This window comes from Eriocheir sinensis, unplaced genomic scaffold, assembly GCF_024679095.1.
Source record: "Eriocheir sinensis breed Jianghai 21 unplaced genomic scaffold, ASM2467909v1 Scaffold336, whole genome shotgun sequence".
Lineage (NCBI taxonomy): Eukaryota > Metazoa > Arthropoda > Malacostraca > Decapoda > Varunidae > Eriocheir > Eriocheir sinensis.
The window spans coordinates 346,802-362,828 of record NW_026111650.1 but is presented as its reverse complement, the minus strand read 5'-3'; the positions used below and the strand labels follow the sequence as shown (position 1 = coordinate 362,828).

The 16,027-nt window shown below is 43.7% G+C and overlaps 1 protein-coding gene across 1 annotated transcript in view; it reads left to right on the top strand.

Annotated features, from left to right (window-relative positions):
• Positions 1-16,027, top strand: part of LOC126991778 (uncharacterized) — a 78,127-nt gene that overhangs the window by 48,951 nt on the left and 13,149 nt on the right. The window lies entirely within an intron of this gene.

Here is a 16,027-nt window from a genome sequence, read left to right as displayed (position 1 = left end):
GGTGGCCGAGTGGTCAGCGAACGTGGTGAGCCGGTGGTTCGAGTCCTACCAAAACACGCTCATTTTTCAAACCATCGCCGAGTGGCGGAAAATAACCCACATGCTGTCCATAACTTAATCAACCCTAACTTCAGCGATTTCGTTCAGGTGGAGCACCGGGGGTAGCGTGGGCCAAGAGCGAGTCATAAATCACGGCAGCCACTATAAATAAAATTCACCTGCGCCACTAACGGGATGGGGTCACCTAAGAGACCCCTTAATATAGCCTACTGGCGCTACAGGCTGCACCTAAAATAAGGCGAAATTTTGTCAGCAATCAAAGACACCATGTCATTTCCTCCCTCCATCCACGCGTGATGGCAGCTACTCCGACGGCTGTCCTTATTCCGAAGGTCAGGTTTGGTAGCGCTGTGGCCAGGGAACACTCCCCGAGTGTAAAGGCCGAAGCATCGACTCCACCACCGCTCGTAAAAGGTTCGGCCGGCGCCACCGAGCTCCGACATCACTCGGCGTCGAAGCGCCAACCATTTTCGTTATGAAGCCGTACTGAAGCCTGCAGGAGGTGATGAGTGGCTCCCCTTCACACCGAGTCATAAGAGAGCTCCTGGGCACCCCACGCTAAGGACCACTGTCTCCTCTACGCTGGCGTTACTTCTCTGGGTACGCAGGGATACGGTGTCGTCGCGGTGTCCTGGCGTCCAGCCCTCTTGAGATCTATGTTCCGTGTCACCAGCGTCTGGACGAGGCCCGAGACGGGAGCTGCATCCTTGTCTTGTTTGGATGTATGTAATTTTCCTCTTAATTGAGGTGAAGGAGTAAACGTCCTTTCATACGTTTGTTTCCATGCCCACAACCCCCCACGGTTCCCGTCACTAAAAGTTCCACGTTCCTGGTATCCTTGGAGGACGAAGGCAGTGATTGAATGCGCACCGTTCTCTCCTTTACACCGAGCGGGCATCGCCCAACCGTACTTCATAGATGAGTCTGGCTATAACTGAGCGGCTATACTACATTGATTCAGCGACGGTGAGTTAATTATGCAGCGGCGATAGGATGCTGCCCTTATGGGATAGAGGATGCTGCCCTTATTCGTGATAGGTTTCTGTTTGAAGTCTTGCCAACCATTTCAGGGACAACGAGGCATCGTTTTTCGCAAATATCTGAAACTAATTGTTGGATCGAAATTGTATTTGTGTACAATAGCTCCCAAAGGTAACGTTAAAATAATGTGCTGTATGATTTGACACACCGGACGATGTTTGACGCGTGTTGCGTGAAGTGAGAAAAATGGTAGACCTGATTGTTAGGGAGTGGATGCCATATATGACCTTGGATAGTATTATACTTTATTTTCTAATGTAATATTAATTAGTCATATGTAGATATAGTTGATGCGATTGTGATAACACGGTAAGACTAGAGATTTCTAACATAGGCACAGCAAATAACTGTTAGGTTCATTTGTAATGCTTACATGCATCTCGGTTCATTGTTATTACTGTCGATGACAAGTGATAAACTTTACCAGTTCTGATATTATGTCGGTCTAGTAACATCAGTGACGACGATTGCGCAACACGTGACAGCCATGTCTTGTGAACAGCACAGAAGTGTTAGTGAGACACTTTGAAGTAAACTACGATAAGACAATGAGCGAAATGTTATGAAAGTAATCCCACAGCCATTGCTAAACCCATTTGTCACCGACATACAAGCAGTATTGTACATTTAAGACAATAAATATACGGTAATAATTACAAGGAGAGTAAACAACTTTGGGGGTTAATTTTTATTCAACTAATACTTGATGTATCCACCACTTGCACCTAAAACATGGTTCAGTCGTTCCGGCATAGACGCCACCAGCGCCTGTGTAAGCTCTCTGCCTTCCGGTGTGCGAAGATGTTCCCACGCCTCCAAGGCACTATTGATAACTGAAGCACGGGTGCGATGGCGGTTCTGCGGTATGTGTCTACTCATCACCCCCCGCACGTGCTCGATTGGGTTCAGATCAGGCGATTTGGATGGATGTGGCAACACTGTTATTTCTGGGTGGTCAGAAAACCACGTCTGAACATTCCTGGAGGTGTGGATGGGGCTGTTGTCGTGAAGGATGTAATATGGGTCGGGGTCAGGGTAGACCATTGCCCTCACGGACGGGAGCAAAACTTCTTCCAAAACATCTACATACTTTTTCCCCGTAAATCGTCCCGGATCAACGTCTGCTATCTCCCCGACACCACTGGCGTGTATCCAGCCAAACACTCCTGCGGTAACACGGCCACTTCTCCCACTTCCCACAACATGCTCGATGTTGAATCTGAGCACTGCTAATGAACACTATGATGTTAATCATCAATATGATGGATACAGCATGCAACACACACGAGTCATGCATTGATCTCGCGACACACATAATAGATGTATAGGTAACACTGATAACTGTGGATGGAATATGCACAGGTGGTTCATGCGACCTTGGCGATACATGCATTATGGAATGTGGTAAAACAGCACAATGTTTCATGCCACTAGACAATGACATTAGTTGCGCCGTAGCGCAAGTAGGGATCAATCAACGTAAAAACTAATAAATAAAAAGGCTATGGTGAGATGTATAACGATGCTAAGAATGTTAAGTTATATCTATAAATCTGTATTGGCTACAATGTAGCGTGATAGTTGTTAGACACAAAGGCGCATTATTGCTGTGCTTACCTAGTGTTTGGTGGCCGCCAAACATAATGTGCACGTGTCTGACCATCGGTGGAAAATGTTTTTTCGTCACAGTAGATGACATGCTCCCAGAGGGCCAGAACCTTATCGGTTTGTCTGCATACTGGAGGGCGTATTCCATCCGCCGCTCCATGTTGGCCTCAGTCAGGTTAGGCTTAATTGCAGGCCTCCGACCGTTCATCCCAGAACTTTTAAGTCGTCTGCGAACCGTTTGCCCGCTGCATTTTAGGCCAAGTTCAGGCCCAATGGTGGTGGCAGGAGTGAATGGCGTGGCATTGGCAGCACCTGCTATTGCCTGTCCAGGGATGGATAACATATTGATTGGATTAATACTATTAAAAAAAAATAAAGACTGTGTGGGTAGATCCACATTCCCTCTCTTGTTTGTATTGTCTCTGAATTTATGACTGATCATTGTGAACAATAACTGTAATTAGTTCGTGATAGTGAGTAATTAAAAAGCGACCACATAATACATGTCACTCTAGAGGTGGGGGTGCACCACATGAGCAAGTTGGGAGAGTGTTTACCCCACCACCACCACCACAACAACAGAGGAAGCCCAGCAACAGGACACAAGTAAGGAAGACTAACAGCAGGGCCAGCAACACAGCATCAACAATAAGGAGTGCACCAAGTACAGACCTAAACACAACTAATGAAGAAGAGGGGGATTACAAATGTACAGGTGGGACCAGAAGTTGAGTATATCAGCCAGATGATCATGAACTATGTGACTGGATCAGGTGTGATGGCTGTTCTAAATGGTTTCACTGTAACTGTGTGGACATGTCTAAGGAGGTACTGGCTTGTTTCACAACACAGAAGAAGCCACACATTTGTAACCCATGCTCAAGTGAGGTACCAAATCTGTTTAAAGCAAAGGATTTTTTGAAGGACCTGGGAAGCAAAATGACTGAAATGGAAGAACAGATGGAAGCTATGAACATCAGATTTGAAGTGTTGTAAGAAAAAACAGACTATAGAACCAACAAGGACTTTAAGGAGGCAGTATGGGAACAGATAAAAGAGTTCAAAGCTGATGAAGAGGAGAAAGCCTACAGAAGGTCAAACATAACAATCAAGGGGATGAAAGAAGCAGATGCGACTGATCCTATCGAAAAGAAAAATGAAGACGTTCAGAAAGTACAAGCTGTTATTTAAGATCTTGGCATTAAAGATCCGATTGAAATAAAGTCACTAACTCGGTTAAATCCACCACAAGCATGGGGACCTCAAGACCCGCGTCGTAGGAAGCCAAGATTTCTTAAAGTTGTCTTGGATAGCGCAGACCATAAACATCAGATAATGAGGAAGCATAAGGAAGTATGCGAGAGTGCATCAGCAGCTGGGGAAGGGGACAGCCTACGGATAATGCCAGATCGTACCTTCAAAGAGAGACAAGACCATGCCAAACTAGCAAAGGAACGCAACGAGAGGAACAAAATGCTCGGTGAGGAAGGTACCAGTGGAAAAAAGTGGATAATAGTCAGGGGGCGACTGAAACAAATACCGACATCAGGGCACTTCCCCAAACAGAGGAAGCAGCAGGAATATCGACCACAGCCCATGTCCACGCCACAACGGATCCCGGGAGAAGAGAACCTAGTGCCCACAAGACAAATGAACCTGGCTCACCTGGCTGGGAGCCCAGTGAGTCAGCAGTAAGCCTACAATCTCTCAAGTGTGTATATACAAATGCGGATGGTGTAAATACTGCCCGTAAGAAAAGGAAGATGCCTGGATAAGATACAGACAAAGAAGATCAAGAGCTAGGTATGCAGACTACTGTAGGAAAAGAAACAGTGCTACCTGGGTAGTGAGGGAGGCCAAGTATCACTATGAGATGGAACTTTCAGTTGAGATGAAGACAAACCCTCGAGCTTTCTATGCGTATGTTCGTAGCAAGACGAAAATCATGGAAGAAGTACATCGGCTAAAGCACCCTGACGGTTCCTTCACTTCGACTCTACTTGAGGCTTGCACCCTGCTCAATCAAGAATTCCAGAAAGTTTTCGCTAAGGAAACTGTGAACAGTATTCCAGATTTAAACAACATGGAAGGAGAAGGATTGCAGGGTTGCAGTTTCACAGTTGAGGACATTAGGATGGCGATTCAGAGCCTCAGGGCAGAATCAGCACCTGGACCAGATGGAGTTCACCCCACGGTGCTGAAGGAATGTGTTACGGACCTTGCGTATCCTCTTTTTATGATCTACCAAGCTTCACTGGCCACAGGGGAACTGCCTCAAGACTGGAACAGAGCCAACGTCAGCCCTATTTTCAAGAAAGGAAGTCCAACTAATCCATTGAATTACAGACCTGTAAGCCTCACCTCGGTCCCTTGTAAGATAATGGATAAAATTCTGAAGAAAAAGATTATTGACCATCTGGAGAGCAACAGGCTGCTGAAGAGTTACCAACATGGATTTCGGTCAAGAAAATCTTGTTTAACACAGCTGCTGGAGTACCTAGAGGAACTGGAGACCATAGTGGACGACGGGGAAGGTGTTGACGTCATATACCTTGACTGTCGAAAGGCTTTTGACACTTCCTCACAAGCGCCTCCTGACAAAACTGGAAGTGATTTGAGTGAGGGGTGAAGTCCTCAGGTGGATTCAATTTTTTTTTTTGAAAACAGGAAGCAGAGGGTCTGCATCAAGGGAAATTACTCAGAATGGTTAGATGTCTGGAGTGGAGTTCCACAAGGCAGTGTCCTTGGGCCAGTTTTGTTCCTGGTATTTATAAATGATCTCCTTGACTCAACCCAGCCCACAGGTAAACTCTTCGCTGATGATGCCAAAATTTACCAGAGGATACGTAATGCTGATGATAAAACAACGTTGCAGCAGGACCTGTAAAAGCTGAAGGAATGGAGCCAGAAGTGGCTGCTCCAGTTCAATGAAGAAAATGCAAGGTGATGCACATTGGTGGAAGTAATCCAAGATATGAGTACTATCTTGGTCCATCAGCTTTGGAAGAGACTGTCGAGGAGAAAGACCTTGGAGTCATCATCACCAATGACCTGAAACCCTCTACACACCAATGACCTGAAACCCTCTACACAAGTGAGTAGGGCTGCAGCGAGTGCCAACTCTGTGCTGGGACTCATAAAGAAAACTATGACCTCTCTGGACTCAGAGATGTTGCTAACTCCGTACAAGTCTTTGGTCAGACCACGCCTCGAATACTGCATCCAAGCGTGGTCACCCTATACAGGAGGAGATATCAGGAAGCTGGAACAGGTACAGAAAAGGGCAACAAAACTAGTCCCCGAGTTGGCAGGGTATCCTTACGAGGAACGATTAACTCAGCTGGGCCTTAACACTATTGAAGACCGAAGGATTAGAGGTGATATGATTGAGACCTACAAGATCTTAAAGGGTATTGACAAAGTAGGAGATGGCGATGAGAGTTTCCTTAAACTGGCTCCCCAAGGTCAACACCCAGCAACCAGAGGACATGTGTTTAAAAATAGATATGCCCAGTTTGAGGCTGAACAGAAACAGAAGAGGCACCCTTTGTGAGTTTTAGACTCTTCTGGCCTCTTATACTTTCACTAGGTAAGCATTAATGTGCTTGACTGAACAATACCTCATCTTCCTCTGGCGTCGTGCAACGTGGGCGCCCACACCTACGCAAGTTGTCAGTGTGGCCTCTGTCATCATAACGCCTTATCCATCGTGCTGCCGTGGGATAAGAAACGCCAATCCGTCTCGCTATGTCTGCCGGGGAGTAGCCCTCATTGTGCGGTGCTATGATCGCTCCACGCTCACTCTGTGTGGTTGCCATAGTGACTGACGGACACTGCCATGCCTCTGTCGCCACAACACTTGCTATGAAACTGTGCCATCGAAATAACGAAGCACCAAACCACAATACCTTCCAACACCGAGATATTGCCCACATCGTCTAGATGTGTAATGATTCGTGAATAAAACAGTCCCACATGCAGCCCCTATACATTTTTAACCTTCGCTCTATTGACCCATTTGTGGTTGTGATATGATGATACGTAACACACATGCATTAGCTGTGGTTTTACCAATATTAGACAATGGCAACTCAGCCCACTGTTGTTACTATGTTTTCCAAGATCCATTACAGCACAATACAGTATGCCGTAATGGGTTGTATTGCTTAACAAAAAGGTATAAATATTGCGGAACAGGTATCATATTTATATGTCGATTATCGATGGATGTCTGGAGTCGTATGGAACCGTTGGTTTGCTTATTAGCAATAGCGCCTACGACGCGTAACCACGCATACCAACCCTCAAATTCAAATTCAAATATTTATTAGAACAGTGGGGGGGAAGTTACAGAGAGGGGGGGGAGGGTGTACATACAAAGATAAATATACATATACATCCGTGTATATACAAAGAGAAAAAGCGAGGGAAAAAACAGAGGTAAAGGAGGAGGTAGAGGGCACCCGAGCGGAATCGGCACTGCTATTTTTGTTTGATAGTTTTGGAAGTAGAGGATGGTAGGAACATATAGAAGATATAATTGGGCAGAGGCGGCTATTAAGGATTACAATCTTTACATTCTGTTATAAATGTATACATAGGATTCATACTTGTATAGTTCTTTTCATAAAAAAAATACATAAAATGGGTACATAGGGTCGACACGGATGGTACACGATGAAAATAGCATAACAAGATAAAATAACGCGATATAACAGGATGACATAAAAGGGTTACAGGAGACATGCAGGAAAGGGATGATAAAAGTACGAGCACAAGTAAAATTACATTGAAGGATGTTGAGAATGCACAGGGGAATATACGTGAGAGGCGTCGGCGTGGAGACAGACAATATACATATGGGTGGTCTGGTGTGTTATGTAGTGGAGTGAGCAAAAGCCACACAGAAGGCAGGGACATAAACATTTACACATTACATACTGGCAAAGGGGCGGGGGGGTGCGGACGTATGTGAACGTGAGCATGTGAGCGCGAAATGTGCATGTGGGTGTGCTTGGGAGAGAGTGGGTTGGCGGGTGGTTACAATGTGCATGGGGGAGAGGGAGTGTGAGCGCAAGAGTTAAACTGAACCTCGGGGCAGGATCAGGGTTTTCCTCCAGGGCGAGGAGACTCCGTGGGAACCACGAATGGCTCCTGCCCGGGGCTTCTCTGTGGAGATCTCGGAGGACCTGGAACTGTTCCCAGCCCTCAGCCTCCATCCGGGTCCAGATTGCTACGGCCATCTGATTATTGGAGGTATGGCTGCCTTCTCGTGGAGGGAGCGCGTGGTTCTGAACTCGTCCCACCTTACGCTGAGGGCAAATCTTAGTGCCGTGATAGGTGATCAGGCAGCATGCGTCATTGGGGTAGGCGGTGGCTGAAGTGATAGCGTACTGGACCCACATTCGCCGCGTGATGGACGACGCGGGTTCGAATCCTCACGCTACCACTCGGATTTTTCGGTCACCGCCGAGTGGCTTAAAACTACCCACATGCTGTCCTGAAGACCACCCATCAACCCGGACTCTAGAGGAAGCCGTCCAAGCGAATCAAGTACGAGTTCCGGGTGGCAGCATGAGCCAATGCAAGATGGCGCCACTATAAACACTCGCCTGCGCCAGAACGGGCTGGGCCGACCATCAGGCCCCACCTGGAAGAAGCCTTGGGCCGACCATCAGGCCCCACCGGGAAGATGCCTACCGGCGCAATAGGCAAACAACGTAAAAAAAAAAAAAAAAAAAAAAAAAATCTGTTCATTTAGCTATTTTTCACACCACACATTAACGTTACTTTTGGGAGCTATAATACAAGACACCTTCCGCTAATTTGTTAAGGCGTTTACTCTTGACTCTGATCTGATGGTGTTGCCGAGCATCGCCAACCTATGCATTCGATCGTCCGCTATCCCCCATCCCGTTCCCCCCTCCCACTCCCTTCCGCCTCCGATCATCCCTCAGTCCTCATTCCTGGTCTCTCCGTCGCTCCTCCTTCTCTCGCTGTTATTTTATCGTATGTCATTTGTTGGTTTCTGTAGGTTTTATTTGTTCATTTAATGTTATTTAATTTTTTTAAATTGATATAAACGTGCGTAGCCTAAAGAAAGTAAAACCTTCTCCACCCCTTTAAGCCAATAGAATTTACTATCACGATCTCTTAATTCCTGTACCCCTGGATCGACGTGTTGACTACGAGTAGGTAAGATAAGGTAACCAAAATTAATGCAAAGTTTCAACTTGCAAACCAGTATATTATCAACAACTCCTGTGTGTGTGTGTGTGTCAGAGAGAGAGAGAGAGAGAGAAACTTTGGCTCAGCCGTTAGGAAAGTTATTAAAACAGGTACTGTGTTACCTGGGGAGTGAGGAGGCCAGCCAAGTGAGTTAATGAGGCGAGTAACCAGGTGTGCTAGACATTATAGGTGGGCCGCCACGTGAAGCACAGGTTAGAGTTCTTAGAATGAATAAATGATGTTGGGAGCCGCAGCAATGGGTGGCAGTTGGGTAAATTCAGGTTCAAGGGAGAGATAGGTAAAAATGGTTTACATAGTTCAAATGATGAAACGATAATAAATATGTAGAATAAATATGTTAGGGCCTTCTACAACAGGTAAAAGTTCAACTTATTTAGGTTTAAGGAGATAAGAATGATTGAATTACATTAGGGCAAGTTGGAACAAATCATGCCGTTGTGTAGTTGAATATATAATACTAGATTCAAGTATCGTGGTGTCGCCTTCGATATATCGTTACTTGGGCAATGCTAAAAGATAGACACAAACATATTTTTACCCATGCGAAAGAAACATTATAACCAATTATATTTTCTTTTTATTAACACGTTAAACTTGATTGACATTTACTGAAAAATGAAAACACAGCAGCCCACTTTATAAAAGAGGGATATAGGTAACATACTAAAGCTTTTGCTGCTGCAAACTCCCACTCGACTTTGTGAATGTTCATTGCAGCATCAATATGAAAAAAGCAGTAAAAGCAACTTGGCTGTGTTCGGAAAATAATTGAAAGATATTAGGGGGAACTTCGTAGGCCACTGAAGCATTATACTGTTGCCTGATGGAGATGTTTCATTTACAAGTCTTGTTAATAGGAAAAAGCGTAAAGTTTGATTCTTATTTTACAAGAATTTAGCTGGAAATATTATACACTTTTTCTCCATCAACGAAATAATAAAAACTACAACCAATTAGTAAGAAATTATTGTGAAACTCGACAAAAGATAAAATACTTCAGGCTTATGCACCAAAATCAACTTACACTGACGAAGTAGAATTGTTCTATAAAGCACTGGAAATGAAAAGGAAAAATATAACTACAACCAATTAGTATGCTGTAAAGTAGGCTTAATTAAACCTTAAGGAAAGGAAAAAGTTTAGGAGGACCTTAATATTCTGTCAGTTAAAAAGGGTGAAGATTTTTGTTTGAAACTCGGAACAAATTATATAATCTACTTGATGAAGGTGAAGGACATCTGTTGGAAATAAAATGCAATATTATTATAATATATAATTGTCTCGGAATCAGATATGACATGATATATGAAGCGCACAGATTTGATATAAAATGAAGGTTACGACACTGAGTTGGCAGAACTGACAAAACTCAACATCAGGAACCTTACTTATGTCCGTATATTTTAAATGGACAAGATTGAAGAAACGAAAGAATGACAAGTGTGAAAACACCAAGAGAAGATTTCCATTGGCAGACAGCATTTTTTTTTCAGCTAAAGAAACGGCTCAAGGGCAACAAAAAAAGGTGTAAAAAAAAAGCCCGCTAATCGCTGTTCCTACAGAGACAAAAGTTATGAGCGGCCAAAAGAGAGGTCAATTTCGGGAGGGGAGGTGTCTTGATACACTCCTCTTGAAAGAATTCAAATCAAAGGCAGGAGGAAATAGAGACAAAGGAAGGCTGTTCCAGAGTTTACCAGTGTAAGGGATGAAAGACTGCAGATGCTGGTTAAATCTTGCATAAGGGGTTTGGACACTATAGGGATGAGCATGAGTAGAAAGTCGTATGCAGCGGGGTCGCGGGAGGAAGGGTGGCATGCAGTTAGCAAGTTCAGAAGAGCAGTCAGCATGAAAATATTGATAGAAGATAGAAAGAGAGGCAACATGGCGGCGGACTTTAAGAGGTAGAAGACTTTCAGTATGAGGAAAGAGAGCTGATGAGACGAAGAGCCTTAGACTCCACTCTGTCCAAGAGAGCTGTGTGAGTGGAGCCCCCCCCCATATGAGATGCATACTCCATACGAGGGCGGACAAGGCCCCTGTAAATGGATAGCAACTGTACGGGGGAGACGAACTGGCGGCGACGGTACAGAACGCCCAGCCTCGAGGAAGCTGATTTAGTAAGAGAAGGGATAAGAAGTTTCCAGTTGAGATTTTGAGTTAAGGATAGACCGAGGATGTTTAGTGTTGAAGAAAGTGAAAGCTGAGTGTTGTCAAAGAATAGGGGATGGTTGTTTTGAAAATTGTGTCGAGTGGATAGGTGGATAAACTATTTTTGAGGAGTTGAAGGACACCAGGTTCTTCTTGCCCCAATCGGAAATAATAGTAAGGTCTGAGGCTAAGCGTTCTGCTGCCTCCAGCTTGGAATCGTTTAGTTCCTGTTGGGTGGGTCTTCTATTAAAAGAAGTTGAGTAATGCAGCATAGAGTCATCGGCGGAAGAATGGAATGGACAGTTCATTTTGGAAAGATCATCATCAATGAACAACAGAAAGAGAGTGGGAGATAGGACAGAACCCTGCGGGACACCACTGTTAATAGGTTTAGGGGAAGAACAGTGACCGTCTACCACAGCAGAAATAGAACGGTCAGAAAGGAAACTGGAGATAAAGGTACAGAGAGAAGGATAGAAACTGTAGGAGGGTAGTTTGGAAAGCAAAGATTTGTGCCAGACCCTATCAAAGGCTTTTGATATGTCCAGCGCAATAGCAAAGGTTTCACCGAAACGGCTAAGAGAGGATGACCAAGAGTCAGTTAGGAAAGCAAGGAGATCAGCAGTAGAACGCCCCTTGCGGAACCCATACTGGCGATCAGATAGAAGGTCAGAAGTGGAAAGGTGCTTTTGAATCTTCCGGTTAAGGATTGATTCAAAATCTTTAGATAGACAAGAAAGTAAAGCTGTAGGTCGGTAGTTTGAGGGATTGGAACGGTCACCCTCCTTAGGCACAGGCTGTACAAAGGCATGCTGCCAGCAGGAAGGAAAGGTAGATGTTGACAGTCAGAGGCGAAAGAGTTTGACCAGGCAGGGTGTCAGTACGGAAGCACAGTTTTTAAGGACAATAAGAGGCACTCCATCAGGTCCTTAAGCCTTCTGAGGATTGAGGCCAGAGAGGGCATAGAAAACATCATTCTTAAGAATCTTAATAACAGGCATAAAGGAGTCAGAGGGGGGGATGAGTAGGAAGAATATGCCCAGAATCGTCCAGAGTGGAGTTTTTAGAGAAAGTTTGAGAGAAAGTTCAGCCTTAGAGATAGATGAGACGGTGGTGTTACCGTAAGGACTAAGGAGAGGAGGAAAAGATGAAGAAGTGAAGTTGGAGGAGAATGTTTCTGGCTAGATGCCAGAAGTCCCGGGAAGAATTAGAAAAAGCAAGGTTTTGGCATTTTCTATTAATGAAGGAGTTTTTGGTAAGTCGAAGAATAGATTTTGCACGATTTCTGGCAGAAATGTAAAGATCATGGTTAGCGGGAGTTCGAAGGCTCTGGTACCTTTTGTGAGCTGCCTCTCTATCTTTGACAGCACGAGAACAAGCGTGATTAAATCAAGGCTTTTTAGCATGAGGAGTAGTGAAAGAACGTGGAATGTATGCCTCCATTCCAGAGACAATCATCTCTGTGATACGCTGGGCACACACAGAGGGGTCTCGCTCCTGGAAGCAATAATCATTCCAAGGAAAATCGGAAAAGTACATCCTCATGTCGTCCGACCTAGCTGAAGCAAAAGGCCAGAAGCATCGCTGCATCGCCTCTTCGATGGGTCCAGAGGGTGTACAGGAGAGAACAGTTTGACAGAGTAAGCAGAAGGGTTAGAGGTAAGGAAGAGGTCTAGTATGTTAGGCCGGTCTCAAAGACGGTCGGGAATACGTGTAGGGTGCTGTACCAACTGCTTTAGGTCATTGAGGAGAGCAAAGTTGTAGGCTTGTTCACCAGGCTGGTCAGTGAAAGAGGATGAAAGCCAAAGCTGGTGGTGAACATTGAAATCTCCTAGGATGGAGATTTCAGCGAAGGGAGAGTGGTCAAGATGTGCTCCACTTTGGAGTTTAATTAAGTAGTCAAAGAATTTTACATAGTAGAGTTAGGTGAGAGATAAACAGCACAGATGTATTTAGTAATAGAATGACAATGACGTCTTAGCCAGATGGTGGAAAATTCTGAAGAGTCAAGGTCGTGGCCACGAGAACAAGTGATGTCGTTGCGCACGTAGGCGCAACATCCAGCTTTGGATTGAAATTTAGGATAGAGATAGTAGGAGGGAACAGAGTAGAGATTGCTGTCAGTAGCCTCAATATAAGAATATAAACAGACCAGACAGACAAGGATTAAGAACATAATATTTTCGAGAAATTTCATGTATTTATGATTGACATTTTTTGAAGGTAACATGGTACAGGGACCTTCTTTTTTCTTTATTTTATTTTTTTTAAAAATAATAAATATATTAAAGCTACCAATTTATGATTGATTAAAAACAATTGCAAAAAACTGTAATGAAATTAACATCAAATTAAATTAAGTATGAGCAATAATACTGTTGAATAATACTGATAATAATTTTATATAAACCAAATAAAAAAAAAAAACTAAATAAAATACTACTTACTAATCATAAAAAATAATGAAATAAAAAAAAAATAATACTGTTGATAACGTCTGTCTTTGCTGCTCCCAGACCCCTAATACGCTCAGTGTGTTGTTTGACACACACACACACACACACACACACACCAACAACAACAAACAAATAATAATAATAATAATAATAAAAAAAATATTATATATATATATATATATATATATATATATATATATATATATATATATATATATATATATATATATATATATATATATATCTCAGAAACCTGTGTTTTGGTGAGGAAGAGAAGGTGAGGTTTAGAGGAGGAGAGATGGTGTTCCATAGAAAGGAAATTAGAACGAGGACCGCGAATTTTTATCTAAAAATGCAAGTGGCAATACCATGAATAATATAAAAGTATTTACGACTGCTCAGAAATTCTACAGCAAAGTGTCAGGTGGTCATGATAGGTAGGAGGGTGGTGGTGAGGAGAGAGAGATTCGCCGAGCCTCTGGAGATCCAAGTGTGACTATGGGTGAAGTAAAGAAAGTTTTGAAAGGAATGATTAGTGGCAAGGCGGGAGGAGGCGGCCCAACAATAAACCTGTTCAAAGACTGAAGCCATGTTATATTGAAAATAAACTAATACAAGTATATTGAAAATCATGGTCTATGAGTTCCATGAGAATGGATAAAATGGTGTGTTTTTAATACTCAAAAAGACAACATAGAAGACTTCAAGAACTATCGACCACGCACCATGTAGGTAGCAGCCTGAGGTGACAAATATGAGAAAGAGGAATATATCCTGGCCGAGCATGTGCCAGAGGAGACTCGGTCAACCAGGGGCGTAGATTTCTTATTATGACCGGGGAGGATGACTGTTCACGATAATGTGGCGAGCGAAGCGAGCACAGGCAGGTGATTTTTTGTATAATTAATCATATTTACAGGTGTATTCTAAGGCCTGTTTCACTAAAATTCATATAATTTCAGTAATAAGATTATGACCAAAATAGTCTCACCGTGCATCGGTTCATAGTGTGTGTGTGTGTGTGTGTGTGTGTGTGTGTGTGTGTGAGAGAGAGAGACATCCACACTTTAACTAATAGCATGTGTGTAGGGATGATAGCTAGCGGTTAGTTTGTGCATCTGTCCACACCTGTCGACTCACCTTATCTCAGTCCCAGGACAGCCAAGCACGGTTATTACACTATGAGGTTTATTTGAGGAGAAACTAAGGCACAGATAAGCACACGAGATCATAGAGTTAGTCACAGTCACACGAAAACACATATTACACGAGTAGCAGGTGTCACACACAAGTTCTCTCCTCACACGTCTACCACAATTACTCACATTTACTCTGTCACAGTAGCCTGGCCGCAGGTGGACTATGCCATGTGTTAACACTATATGGTCACTTACCACAGGGAGGAGACCTAGAGGAGGAGTAAACAGAAGGAGAATTACCACTCATTATGACTCATACCCCGAAAGACGCCAGAAGCCCACGCTCACTTGGTCTCCCCTGACTCACGCTCCTCCCCTCGGACGCCTCCTCCTCCCCCATCATAACATGCGACGCATTCCAAGCGCACATACACATTGTGACATTCATGCAAATACATAATTATTTCTATGATCGTAACTATCTACCACCATTCGCCAAGCTAAAGAAAACCACAAATAGTAGGGTAACTATTTATTTTTGTTTTTAGCCATTGGTGACTGGTCCGTTATAATAATAAAAAAATCATAATCCATAATTACTTTCAATTATAATAGTAGCTGTAGTGGAGAACGACCTAATTCCTGACTGAATTATGGGGGGGATGATTACATAGGGCATCCCCCCCCAACCCAAATGTAGGGGGGATTTATCCCCCCTATCCCCCCCCAGGATCTACGCCCATGCGGTCAACCAAAGGCCGCAGTGGTGTGGGACTTGGTCTTTTGTCTGCTGCACTGTTGTTGATGCACCATACAAGGAAAGACTTCAACAATTACACATGCGTTCTCTAGAAAGGCAAACGGTGCGAGGAGACTTGATCGAGGTTGATAAATGGCTGAAGGGCTTTAATAAGGGGGATATTTAAAACGTTCAAATGATGAGAAAACCGGGTAGGACACGTAGTAATGAGTTTAAACTGGATAAATTCATATTCAACAAGGACGTAGGCAAAAAGTGGGTTACCAACAGAGTAGTAGATGATTGGAACAGGCTGGGCAGGCATGTTGTGAGTGCCAATACAATATTCGCATTAAAGAATATATTAGATAAATTCATGGATAGCTGTCTTGCACAGGCCAGCCGGCCCCGTTTGCATACTGCTTACGTTATGTTCGTGTGTTCTTTTGTTCTCAGGTTATTATATTGCCTTTTTTTCCCATTTTTCAAGTTTATGGTTGTGTGACTGACCTGCCTCACTGCCCCACGGAGGGCTCATTATCACGTGGGAAACTAAATTTGTTCTTACTAGAGATTGTTTAAATAGA